Source organism: Alligator sinensis, unplaced genomic scaffold, assembly GCF_000455745.1.
Source record: "Alligator sinensis unplaced genomic scaffold, ASM45574v1 scaffold505_1, whole genome shotgun sequence".
Taxonomy (NCBI): domain Eukaryota; kingdom Metazoa; phylum Chordata; order Crocodylia; family Alligatoridae; genus Alligator; species Alligator sinensis.
Genome location: NW_005841940.1, coordinates 255,503 through 268,765, shown reverse-complemented (window position 1 = coordinate 268,765; position 13,263 = coordinate 255,503). Strand labels below are relative to the sequence as shown.

At 50.0% G+C, this 13,263-nt stretch overlaps 3 non-coding genes across 3 annotated transcripts; all 3 read left to right on the top strand.

The window, feature by feature from the left end:
* The first annotated feature begins 3,067 nt into the window (after positions 1-3,067).
* Positions 3,068-3,208, top strand: LOC112549625. Its single transcript, XR_003093135.1, has one exon. It is a non-coding gene; the product is annotated as a U4 spliceosomal RNA (small nuclear RNA).
* A 1,198-nt stretch (positions 3,209-4,406) lies between these two features.
* Positions 4,407-4,545, top strand: LOC112549627. The gene has a single exon (XR_003093137.1). It is a non-coding gene; the product is annotated as a U4 spliceosomal RNA (small nuclear RNA).
* A 3,230-nt stretch (positions 4,546-7,775) lies between these two features.
* Positions 7,776-7,916, top strand: LOC112549624. Its single transcript, XR_003093134.1, has one exon. It is a non-coding gene; the product is annotated as a U4 spliceosomal RNA (small nuclear RNA).
* Positions 7,917-13,263: the final 5,347 nt, after the last annotated feature.

Here is a 13,263-nt window from a genome sequence, read left to right as displayed (position 1 = left end):
TGGGTCACATGACTAGGACTGTAGTGAATTTGTAATTGCCTGATTTTTGTGGAAACTGAAGTCAGCTGGGCCAAACTTAACATAAGCAAGCACATCTGCCTGGCTGTGGGTGAGCTTGAGGACCTGAAGTCCCTGGGCGTTTCAGTCCCCTGTGAGGGGGTCAATATGCTTGGGGTGGAGTTTGACCCTGAGCTGAGTGGAAGGATGGCCTGGGAGAAGGAGGTCAAAGTGAAGCAGTGGTTGTGTCTATGGTATGTGTACTCCCTCTCCATGGGGGAGGTACATGGCACTCATGAAGGTGGTGTTGCTACCAGTGCTTCTGTACACCACACTGATCTTCCCCCACCCAAGTGTGTCACCTGCAGAATCCAGAGAGCCATGTGCGTCTTCTTCTGGGGATCCAGAATGGAGAAGATGGCAAGGAAGACCCTATACAAAGAGAAACGGGCCGGGATAGGGAGATACCAGACATCCACCTGTTCCTGTGGGCATGATACACAAGCCGGATCTGCAAGCTGGCAACTGGGCCAGAGTCCAAAACAGCCTGTCTTGTCAAGTATTTTACAGGTCACCTTCTGAGACCGTGGGGAGTGTACGCTCTAGCCAGAGGGAGACTGCGCACCATGGAGCGCTCCTGGTTCTACAGTGTGCTGAAAGATTTCTGGAGCAAGTACAGGCTACAGAAGGAAACCCCAGATACCATGTCCAAACCACAGGAAGATACAAAAGGCAGTAAGAGACAGAGATGGGCTATTGACCATGAACCTGCTCCCTGATGATGACTGCCGACCATCTAGGACCAGATCTTCCAGAAAGACCTAAGGAAAAACCACAGACTTGAACTGGCTCATAGCTCATGGCACACTCCCAGTGAAGGCATGGAGGCACAGAGCGAGATGAGAGTCTAGACCCAGCTGCTCCAGGGAAAGCTGCCAAGGTGTGAATGAGACCATCAGCCACCTCTTTTGGCTCTTCCCTTATGCCAAGGGAGTGTGGAAGAAGGTAAGCCGGTTCCTGGAGGAAGTGACAGGAATCAGGTTGATGACAAGGGAGGCGGTGCTGTATGGACACCTGATGAAACATCAGAGGTCCCAGACAACCCGCTTTGACCTGTTTGTGTCCTGCATCAAGAGTGCCCTGTGGCAATGTAGGAATCTTCTGATATACAGTCACGTTAAGCTTGAGCAAACGGACTGTGTTAAAATGTTTCTGAGCAAACTCCAGTCCTACTACCAGAAAGCGGTGGGAGAAGATGGAGAGGGTGCAGCCAACTCCATCTGAAAAAGAGACACATGGCACAGGCTGTTCAAACCACCCCCCAAGAAAGGAAGTGGACAGGGAGAACGAAAGGGACAATGACACAACTGGACCTGAAGACACTAAGGAGAACAACAACAGGATCAGCAGCAGGGGGAGTGAGCGACATCAACAGCGACAAGGACTGCGAATGAATTGAGAAGGGAAACTCCAAATCGGGCCTGGGAGTAAGAGACTGTGTTTGGGTTAGGGAAGGGCAGAAGGTGGGTGCGCGTGGGCCCAGGAGAGCGGGTGTGGTTATTGTAACGGGTGTGTGGGCTTATTAAGGTGGTTTGGAAAAGAAAAGGTGTAATGGCGGTCTGTGATAGAGGATGTATATATATACCTAAATGTAGATAGATAGATATATACAGTAAAAGCTTTGTTATCTGGCACCTGTGGGAAATGGGGGGTGCCGGATAACAAAATATGCCAGTTAACTGAGCGGCCTGAAGAGGTGTCTTTGCCTGTTTGGGCTGCTGCTTCTCCCGCCACGTCTGGGGCATCGCTGCCCCTCCCACAGCATCGCTGCTCTTCCCGCAGGCCCTGAGGGACAAGGAGGCAGGCCCCGCACAGCCTGCTGTGCCCTGGGCTGTGGGGGCTCGGAGAAACTGGAAGTGCCGCCGTAGGCACTACTGGTTTCACTTTACCTTAGAAGCCAGCATGCCAGTTAATAGAACATGCTGGCTTGTAAGGTGCCGGTTAACAGAGCTTTTACTGTATACAGAGTCCAGAGGAGAGCCACGTGCATGATCAGAGGGCAGGAGAACAGACCTTATGATGAGAGGCTGAGAGCCAAGGGACTCTTCAGCCTGGAAAAGCGCAGGCTCAGGGGGGACCTGGTAGCTGCCTATAAGTATATAAGGGGTGTATATCAGGATCTGGGGGAACGCCTGTCCACCAGAGCATCCCAAGTGACAGCAAGGTCAAACAGTCACAAACTCCTCCAAGACCATTTCAGGCTGGACATAAGGAAGAACTTCTTTACTGTCCGAGCCCCCAAGACCTGGAACAGACTGCCTCCAGGAGTGGTGCCAGCACCTACTCTGGACTCCTTTAAGAGACATTTGGATGTTTATCTTCCTGGGATCCTTTGACCCCAGCTGACTTCCTGCCCCTGGGGCCGGAGGCTAGCCTCAATGATCTTCCGAGGTCCCTTCTAGCCCTAATGTCTATGAAATCTATGAAATCTATTTTAACATGAACAAGTCATGCCCCTGGCAGCTGGGGGTGGGGCATGGTGGTGGCGGGAACACAGCAGTGGTGGCGGGAGTGGCGCGGTAAGCGGGGGAAGCTCCCACAGACACTGCCAGCGCTGTCGGCAGCAGGAGGGAAGGGAGAGGAGAGCACCAACCAAGGGTTAGCAACCACCCACAGCTACCGCCAGCAGCATCAGCAGCAGCCAGCAAGGATCGTGAACCGCCTGCAGACGCTGCATTGGGGTGGCGAGTGGCAACCGCCTTTTTGTAGGGGGTGCACCGCCACACTCAGGGGGTGCATGTGCACCTGCGTGTACCCCTTACATGTTGCCCCTGTATTTTAATTAAAAAAAAAAAATCAGCTGGCAGGAAAAGGGGTTAGGGGTGGGACATCTAGTCCCAAGATGGTGAGTAGGGGGTGAGGCACCTGTCAAAGGGTGAAGCTATCCTTGTGGCCCTCCACAGCCCTGGTAGGAAAGCCAGCAAATATAATATAGTCTTAAAGCAGGGCTCGCCGTGTCCTGGGAAGGGGTGCCCTGAAACTGCGCTGCATCACATGAGTTACCAGCTTTATCTTTGCGCAGTGGCAGTATCATAGCCTGTGAGGTTGAGCTGAGGCATGATCTTTGCTAGTTGAAAACTTTTCCCAATACCCTGCTCTAGCAGCTTGCAATATAGCTGTGGTGGGCAATTTTTGGCAGCCTCTGTAGAGGCTGGTGTCTTTTTTGAGTTTGAAAAATAGATATGGGGGTGTTAAAATAGATGGTTGTGCTTCTTGTTCTAACTTTCTAACTTACTTTTATGACTCTACAGCTGAGAGTAAATAAAACTTAGGAGCATCTGTATTCCAAGTCTCTGGGCTTTGGCTTGTATGTAGGGTGCCCTACAAAGGATTTAGCAGTATCTGAAGCCCCAGGCAAGGGGGGAGGATGCTTGTCAATAATAGGGACACATATGGTTCTTGAGTGATACAAGGAGTTGGAATTGATTTGACTTAAGACACACAAAATTTTCCTTAAAAAGAAAAATTCAGATGCTAGGGTAAATACCATGGCCACCAAGCTTTCCCAGGGCAGGGAAAGACCACGAATGTGGCAGAGGGCAGTACCCTGACTGAGGTAATGCAATTAAAATGGCACTGTGTAGTGGGGGGTTGTACCCTTGTCTGCTTATGGACTGGACTCCCTATGAGAGCCTCACAGTTAGCCTCCCACTTCGACTTCCAGTGGGAGAATCTCACCGACACGCTGACTTTATGGAAATGGTGGAAATGGGAGACTCCTCCCTGGCTTGCCCTTGCGGCCATACGGTTGAGAGCAAGAGAAACTCAGGGGCATCCGAACCCCAAACTTCTGGGATTGGGCCTGCATGTCGGATGCCTACCAAAGGATTTGGAAGCATCTGAAGCTCTAGGCGGGGGTGGAGCATGCTTGCTGTAGCAGGGCCACATATGGGTCTTTAATTACTCATGGATTTGGAATTGATTTGGCTTGGAACACGAAAAATTTTCCTTACAAAAAAAAAATTCAGCTGGCAGGCGAAGAGGTTAGGGGATGAGACCTCTAGTCCCAAAATGTCGACCAGAGGGTGGGGCACCTGTCAAAGGGCGGGCTACCCTTGTGGCCCTCCACAGCTCACCAAAGCTCATTAAGCTGCACTCCACCCAAAATAACTGCCTGCCCCTGGTCTACTCAGAAAAATGTGACCCATAATGCATCAGAAGAAGGCAATGGACGAACAGTTTCTGACCAGTTGGTTGTGGGGTGGCTTTTCCCCCCAACACAAGATGGCAGCAGGATGGGGACCCCAGTAGGAAAGCCAGTGAGTATAATATAGGCTTAAGGCAGGGTTCGCTGCGACCTGGGAAGGAGTGCCCCGAAACTGGACTGGGTCACATGAGCTAGCATCATTATCTTTGTACACTACCAGTATTGTGGCTTATGAGGTTGAACTGAGAAACAATCATTGCTAGTTGAAAGCTTTTCCCACTACCTTGCCCTGATGACTTTAAATACAGCTGTAGTAGGCAATTTTCAGTAGTTTATGTGAAGGCTATCATTTTTTCTGAGTTTGAAAAATGAAAAAGTTTAAAAGAAGGTTGTTCTTCTTATTCTTCCTTTCTAGCTTATTCCTGTAGCTGTATGGCTGAGGGTAAATAAATCTCCAGGGTATCCGATCTCCAAGTCTGTAGGTTCAGGCCCACATGTAGCACGCCTGCTGTAGAATCAGAAAAAATATGTGCCTTAAACTTTGATTATTTTAGTTATAAGATGACATAACCGCTTTGTGGAGAATTGCTGGCTCTGTATAGTAGAACAGATAAGAGAAAGTGTTTGTTCTTTGTAACTCCTCTGCAACTGCTTCGCTCACCGCGGCCTTGAAGATAGCAAAAAGTATGTACAACTCTGATTTGCAGGTGCAAGAAGGAGGTTTGTGAACTAACCTCGCCTCCCCCATTAGTTCCCATCCTGATTACAGCAAAGAAATAATGAAGTAATATTATAGCCGCTTTTCATGCTAATTTCACTATATGATCACGTGAGTTGTAAGCAACTGTTAAAAAGTATATAAGCCTCCTGATTTTGCTCGGGGGGGGACCCCTTCCAAGTGCTTGGGAAATCCATGTCACTTTGGAGTCCCCCCTACAGCTGTAGTTTCTTTTGAATAAAAGCTTCTGCTGACCTGACCCAAAAGTATGCTGCGTGTGTTTCCACGACACTGCTAAAGGCTATGGAAGCATCTGAAGCTCCAGATATGTTGCATGCTTGCTGGTAGTAGGGTCACATATGGTTCTTGAATGACTTGCAGACTTGGAATGGATTTGGCTTATTTGACTCAGGGCAAGAAAAATTTTCCTTAAAAAATATCAGGTTCCAGAGTGAGCACGGGCTACACAATGAAAGCCTGCCAAATATGTCTAACCACAAGATACAGAAGACAGTCAGAGCCAGAGACATGCTATCAACTGTAGAGCTGCTCCCCGATGTTGATTGCCAGGCCATCTGGGAGCAGATCTTCCACACGGCATACTGGTTCCGCCTGTGCTCATCTGCACGAGATGGTAACTGCGCAGTAGCCTAAAAATACTGCGCAATAGCACGTGACAGCACAAATAGTAATACATTACTGTGCAGTATTATTAGGCTACTGCACAGTAGTGCTACTAAAAAGGTGTTTGGTGGCACTACTGCGCCTTAATAAACATGTAGACGCACCCCCTGAGGAGAATGCTTTAGCATGCCCACTAAGGAGAAATCCTCCAAGTTGGCCAAATACATTTCCACACTGAACCATGTAAAACGGTATCCTGCAGGGACCTTGAATGCAGATGGAGGCAGACTGTTCTGTACTGCCTGCAATGTAACTCTGGATGTGTTGAGGAAAACAAGTACAGTATAGATCGACATTTAGAGTCCAAGGCACGCAGGAAGCAAAAGGCTGTTGCAGAGGCTGAAGGTCAGAGCAAGGAACGAGGGACTGTGTCCCCACTTTTTAAAAGGACCACGGAAAGCAAGTTGGCAGTGAGAGGCGGCATTTTCCCTCATGAAGGCTTTCACAGTGGTGAACATCCTAGTGGAGAAACTTGATCACCCAAAGTTATGGATGTACATGTACCAAAACTTGGCAAATGCTGGCAATTTTCTGTGCACCAGCAAGCTTTGCCAAGACTATCTCCTTGCAGTGATAGCTTTGGAAGCAACAGTGAGAGCAACAGTGAGTACAACAAAGACAGGGAATAAGTGGATAATGTAAACCCCAACAGCGGGGTGAAAACTAAGAGACTGTGTTATGGAAAGGACTGCAGATGGGTGCATGGGATCGCGCAGGAGCAGATGCGCATGGGTGACCATTGTAACGGGTACACAGGTTTTAAATGTGTTTCAAGTTTTGTGTAGAAATGCTTATCCGGGATGCTGTATATATAACTATATAACTATAAAGTATATTTTTCAAAAGAAACAAAAAAACATTACATTGCATGTGGTCCCCAAAAGATGCAATTGGCAGAGTTTGCCTCTTTCTCCACTGTGGCTGATGAAGCCATTGACCCTCAAGACTATGTGCTGCACATTTTATTTGTACCAGAGAGCTGGACAGACTGGGACCTGCCTGTGTTTCAAACAAAGCCAGTCCACCTCACATCTGTCAATTTTTCTACCATTTCTCAGGTCATGGTGAAGGTAATTGTAAGCGATGACTTAGAATTTAACAAGATGTCAGCATTCCTGTCCAGCAATGTCATGTACATACGCAAGGCTTTCTCTGATGTGCTCCAAGGAATGCTGCCCATTGCAGCTCATGTCACCTGCAGTGGACACATTCTGTCTTTAATAAGTGACATCTAGAGCACACAGTTCCCCAATGTAGATAGTGTGGTGTCTTCTTTCAAGAAAGCCTTCAAGCACTGTCCAGGCCGTAAGGTGCAGTACAGGGAGTCCATTGACAGTCAAAGTGGGTACTCACATGGGATTGTGCTGCTGCCACCAGAACCTGTGCTCACAAGTTGGAATTTGTGTTTCAATACAATCTGTTACCACGCCAAGTTATGCAGTACTACCAGCAGTTTGTGAGTGAGGAGCTGGAAATCATACCCAGCACACAGTGCATTCTTAAGCTTCATGATCTTTTAAGGTGTGGTGAAATTCAAGATCAAGTGCCATTTGTGGGTGGCAATGCCACCCAGTTCATGGAGCTTCTAACATGGTTCAAAGGCCAGCAGGCTGTGATCCACTATGCACACAACAAGCTGATGGATTTGATAAGCTAGGTTAAACACAGCGCATCACAAGTACTGTCAAGCTGTCCTTGTGAAAACCAGGGGACACAGGAGCTGTTCCAGGCAATAGCTGTGAAGCTGAACCAGTACTACAGGTATGACCTGTCCCTGCCGCTGTGTTTCAGACAACCAGCTGCCTCCTTCCTTAGTTCTGTTCGCATTTTGGACCCCAACCAGGTGCCTGTTCTGAGTTGTGACCCTCAGTTACTGAAAGCAGTCTCTGGATGGAAAGAGATCTCTGGATACTGGGGGCATGGAGTGGGGTCCAGGAGAAATGGGCTGTGGCTCCCAGAGAGGACAGGTTACTTAGGTGACCCAGAATACCCCAGCAGCAGGGGTTGGCTGGGCCTGAACTGGCTTTTTCCCCCACTTGCACCCTTGCCGCAGGATGGGAAGGCCAATGGGGAAGTGGCTAAGTGCAGCATGGACTTGAGGTGGAGCTCACTGTGTCCTGAGAAGGAGTGCCCTGAAACTGGGCAGGGTCACATTGACCAACTAGCCTTATCTTTGTGCAGTGGCAGTATTGTAGCCTATGAGGTTAAACTGAGGCACAATTATTGCTAGTTGAAAACTTTTCCCAATACCCTGCTCTGAGAGCTTGAAATATAGCTTTCGTGAGCAATTTTTGGGAGCCTCTGCCGAGGCTAATATCCTTCTTATAGTTGAAGATTAGAATGGCAGATTCTTTCTTCTGGATCTATTCCTTGTCTTGAATGTGCTTTAGGGTTTTATTTTTGTGTTAAGCTTTAAATGTCTTCAGTTCTGTATTTTTGTTCTTTTTCTTATAATTTTGTAGTCTGGGGAAACCTGTGTATCAGACTCTTCTCAGCTCAGTGTAGTGTGGGTACATTGGTTTGTCAATGGTCTCTAAGCCTTTTAAGTAGAAGATCGCCTTTGTTATTTGAAAACAACCCAAGATCTACCATATGCTGCTGCCACCCCCTCTTCTTCCCCACCCTAGCAGGTAAGTCTCTGGGGAGGGAAAAGGGGGGCAGATTGAGTCAGAGGGAGAAAAAATTATTTGGGGGTGCACCTCCTCAGCAGGTAAGTCCTACCTGGCCGGGGCCCCACTCAGCGTATCCCTGCTCTGTAGCACTGTCCCTCACTGTGGGGGCCTCAATCTAGCCCCTGCCCCTTCCCTGCCCCACAGACTGACCTGCTGGGCTGGGGCATGAACGTGCATGCACGCAGGCACTCAGCCCCGCCCTCAAGCCTTGGATCAACTTCAAGAGGCTCCAAGATCTACCAGTGGACCCACACTACACTAGTTTGTGACCACTGGTTTATGTGGTACCCTTGCAGACCCTTCTTGCATATGTTCTTGTGTTTATCAGTAGTCTCAAGGGGGACTGGCCTTTGCATGCAGAGGAACAGCTTTGTTGGGAGGTGGCATACTTGTGCTTGCAGGCAGGGTGAGATGAGGGAAGGAGCTGGGTGGGGGCAGGTGTATCTGTTAGGATGGTTCCCCAGGATGTGGGAGAAAAACATGAGCCCCTACACTGGAACGGGAGTTACCATGCCTTTGTGCAAGCCAGGAGCATTGTGTTGGTGGTCAAAGTGGCTGGAGTGGCAGTGGGATGTCATGGATGGTTTCTGAGCTGGGGTGTGGCCTGAGGCTCCTATTTGGGAAGGACCATTTGGATCTGCACCCTTTCAGGATGTCTTTGCCTAGGAGCCTGTCTTTGAGGCTTTAAGTGGCCAGAAGGCTTTTGCTGCTGTTCAGAGCTTCAAGTCGGCAGACAGTGTGTCTAAGAGTCTGCACACTAGTAACTTAATGAAAGGGACTTAATGGTGTGGTCTAGTACAGACCACCCAACCAGGGAGAAGAGCTGGACCAGGAATTCTCAGGTCAGCTCGCAGAGGCAGCTAAGTCAAGGGACGGGGTCATCATGGGTGACCTAAACTATCTGGACATCTGCTGGGAGGAGCAGTCAGCCAGGTCTGACCACTCACGTAGGTTCCTAGCCGAGTTACAGGACCTCCACCTAACCAGGAGGTGCACAGTACCACAAGGGGAAATGCCTTGTTGGACCTGGTCCTGGCCACAGGCAATGACCTGGAGAGGACTGTGGGTTCTTGACCACCTGGGCGATAGCGATCATCGCCTACTGGAATTCATCATCCAGCGCAGGGTGTCAAAGGCCTGCAGCAAGGCAGCAACCCTTGGCTTCAGGAGGGGGGATTTCAATGAGGTAAGGAGACTAGTTGGGGAGGCACTGAGGTTCCAGAGGGGAGGGGAGTTGGGAGTCCAGGAAGACCATCCTCCAAGCCCAAAGGGTGACAGTCCCAACGCAGATCAAAGGAGGCAAGAGTGCTCAAAAGCCCCTGTGGCTCACCAAAGGCATCCAGGAACATCTCAAAGCTAAAAAGGAGGCATACACCCAGGGCTCGGTTCTTGGGCCCACACTGTTCAACATCTTCATCAGTGACTTGGACGAGGGGGTGAAAAGCACCTTGTTCAAATTTGCAGATTAGTAAGGCTAACTGCACCTTGTCATGCATCTACAGATGCATCACGAGCAGGTCTGAGGAGGTGATCCTCCCCCTCTATGTGACATTGGTCAGGCTGCTGTTGAAGTACTGCGTCCAGTTCTGGGTGTCACACTTCAGGAGGGATGTGGATAGCATTGAGAGGGTTCAAAGGAGGGTCACTCGCATGATCAGGCGGGTAGCAGGGCAGGCCCTATGAGGAGAGGCTAAGGGACCTGAACCTGTTCAGCCTCCACAAGAGAAGGCTGAGAGGGGATCTGGTGGCCATCTATAAACTTGACAAGGAGACCAGCAGGCATTGGGAGAGAGAGTCCCTGTTCCCCTGAGCACTACCGGGAGTAACAAGGAATAATGGCCATAAATTGACTGAGATTCAGGCTAGACATCAGGAGGCGCTACTTCACAGTCAGCATGGCTAGGATCTGGAAACAACTTCCCAGAGAAGCATGGCTAGGATCTGGAACCAACTTCCAAGGGAAGTGGTGCTTGCTCCTACCCTGGGGGTCTTCATAAGGAGGCTAGATAATCACCTGCCCATGCTTTCCTGCCCATGGCAGGGGGTTGGACTTGATGATCTGCTCAGATCCTTTCTGACCCTACTAACTATGAAACTATGAAGCAGTGTCAAGAGGCATGGGCACAGCATTACATGGAGGGGCAGAGAAATAAACCATACTTCCCCAGGGAAACCTGCCCATGGAAAGCAGAGACAATTGATCATCTCCTGTGGTACTGTCCTGTTGTCAAAGGAGTATGGAGGAAAATGCTTGTACTCAAGATGATGACAGAGATCTAGGAGAAATACAAGCTGCACAAGGCTACCCTAGCAACCCTAGTGAGTCACCGCAAGATACGGGAGGTGGTAAGGGCAAGAGACATCACATCACCTGTGGACTTTCTACCTGGTAGAAAGCTGCGAGGCTGTGTGGGAATAAATCTTCCACAAGGACCTGCAGAAGGAGCACAGAGATGTAAATTGGCAGGCAGCCCAGCAGGCACTCCCTGTACGGGCATGGAAAAACAGTGCAGGGCAGAGAGGTCCATAGAACTGCTCGAGACAGACCTGCTGCTGGCAGGCAGAAATGATTGACCACTTCTTCTGGGACTGCCTATATGCCAGAGAGGTGTGGGAGAAAATCCAGGCACTCCTCCTGGTGGTGACAGCTTTCAGAACCCTGACCAGAGAAGTGATCCTCTAGGGGCACTTGACCAAACAACTAGGGGCCCCAGCAACTCTCTTCAAACAATTTATCTCCTGCTTCAGATATGCTCTGTGGAAAGCCAGAAACCTGCTCATAAACAGACATGTGGACACCACAGTCTGGGGCTGTATTAAAATGGGGCTGAGTAAAATGTACTGGTGCTACAGAAAGACAGAAAAGGGTGACAGGGAAGAAATGGCAGACCTCAGATGGTAAAGAGAGGACTGGCATAGACCTTTTCAGAGGCAAACCCCCTGAAAGAACAATGAGTGATAGCACTGGAATGGTGATATTTGTGTGGGTGCGTGGTCCAAACTGTGTAACGGGACTACAATACTTTAACTGTCAAAGTATGTTTTGATCTGCCAGGTAAACCACAGGGGTCACTTGACAGGTTGTTAGAGGTACAGAGATATATGTATATCTATATATAGCTAGATATATATATGACAGGGGGCCAGTTAAGGCCAGGTCTCAACATTGGCCCACTCACCTGTCTACGTGGGGTAGTCTGCTCAACCTCACCTGCCACAACCTGCTGTTTGAGAACTGGTATAAAATGTGGGAGGAGGCTGCCCATTTTAATGCCCTGATGCCAGGGGCCACTGTACATGGTTCCGTACCACCCCTACACCATGTTCCATGCTTTGCAGATGGCATCATAGATAGATCATAACTCTGGCCCAAGGCTGGTTTGGCTCTGCCCCTGGCTGGGCCTCTCCCATTCTACTCCTGCACTCTGTCCCCTCTGACTGGGTCTTATTCAATCCACCCCGTCTCATAGAGCCTCTTACATACTGTCCCTCACTGGGACGCTCTCAACCTGCCCTGCTCCTCTTGAGTGACCTCCTGGGCCACCAGGCTTACCTACTCTCACGCTAGTCGGTGCACAGGCAGCACCTTTGGGTTGCTCGAGCTTCCCTACTCTACAAGGCACCAACCTTATGCCCTGCCCTGGGTGGAGCTCAGCCTCTAGCCCCTCACTGGGCAACTTGCTCCTGTTTTCACTCATGTGGGGGTTGGCCCATGTGCTGCCCTTCAGGCTGGCCCTGCAACCCTACCCAGCACACCCCTCGTACAGCCCTTCAGGTTACCCCATGCAACCCTACTCTGTACCCACCAACACCCAGTCCTTCAGGTGCCACCGTATACCCTACTCTGGGCGAGCCACACACAACTTCTGTCCCATTCACTGGGGCCACTCTCTTCCTCTCCCCCTCTCTGGGGCCTCTGTGGTCTTATACCCCTGTGGGGCTCACATACCTATCTCTAGGTGTGCCTGTCCCCCCTCCCCCCACTGTCTGTTCCCAGTCCTAGTTACCCACTGAGTAGTGGGGGCTGGGGTTATAAGGCACCCCTACCCTCCTTTCACTGGGGAGGCAATTGGCCTAGCATTTCTGGGGAACTGGCCCACCACGGGCAGTCCCACCAAGCCATCCTTCCCTAGCAGGGTGCAGTTTCAAGTCATACCCAGGACCAGGAGCCTCCTGCCATCCCCATAGCTCCTGCCCTTACCTCCAAGATGTTACAAGCAGCAGTTGAGCTGGGTGTTGTTATTCCAGCTGCCAGCAGCAGACTGCTGCCTCAGTCCTGAGAGCCTGGATCTAAAATGGAGGCAGCTCATCCCTCTCCTCTTATCCCAGGGTTCTTCTGCAGTGGTATGACTGCCTCATTAGGGCTAGCCCACACCTGCAGGCTACCCTGCTGCCTGATCTCAAAACTTAAAGTGGCAGGCACCAAAGGTACCCTGCCACAATACAGAAATAAATATTTTTGCAAAAAAAAAAAAGTGACAGAAATCACAACCCGGACCAGAGAAGCGGCACTGTCTAGGGACCTGTCCAAGCAAAAGGGGACCCCAACAGCCCGCTTGACCAAATAATTTCCTGCTTTAGAAATACCTTGTGGAAGGCCAAAACTTTGCTTGTATACAGATGCACAGACCTCTCAATAGATGCCTGTGTCAAAGTAGGACTGAACAAGATGCAAGGATAATACAAGAAAGCGGAAAGCGTTGAGGAGGAGATGATGAGGATGGTGGGGATGATGGTGATGGGGGGAAGGGGGGGATGATGGAGATGGTGGGGATCATCCATCTTCCAATTCATCCCTGGAAAAGGATGGGCTGGCACAGACTGTTTAGGGATGGACCCCCTAAAGAGAGTGACGACAGTGATAATGATGATGACGAAGGTGGCAGAGATGATGAGAGAGAAGAAAGCGGCGATGACAGTGACAATTGAAAAAACTGGGAAAGAAGTAGACAAGGGAGAGGGGGGATGAGAAAGGGGGACAGACC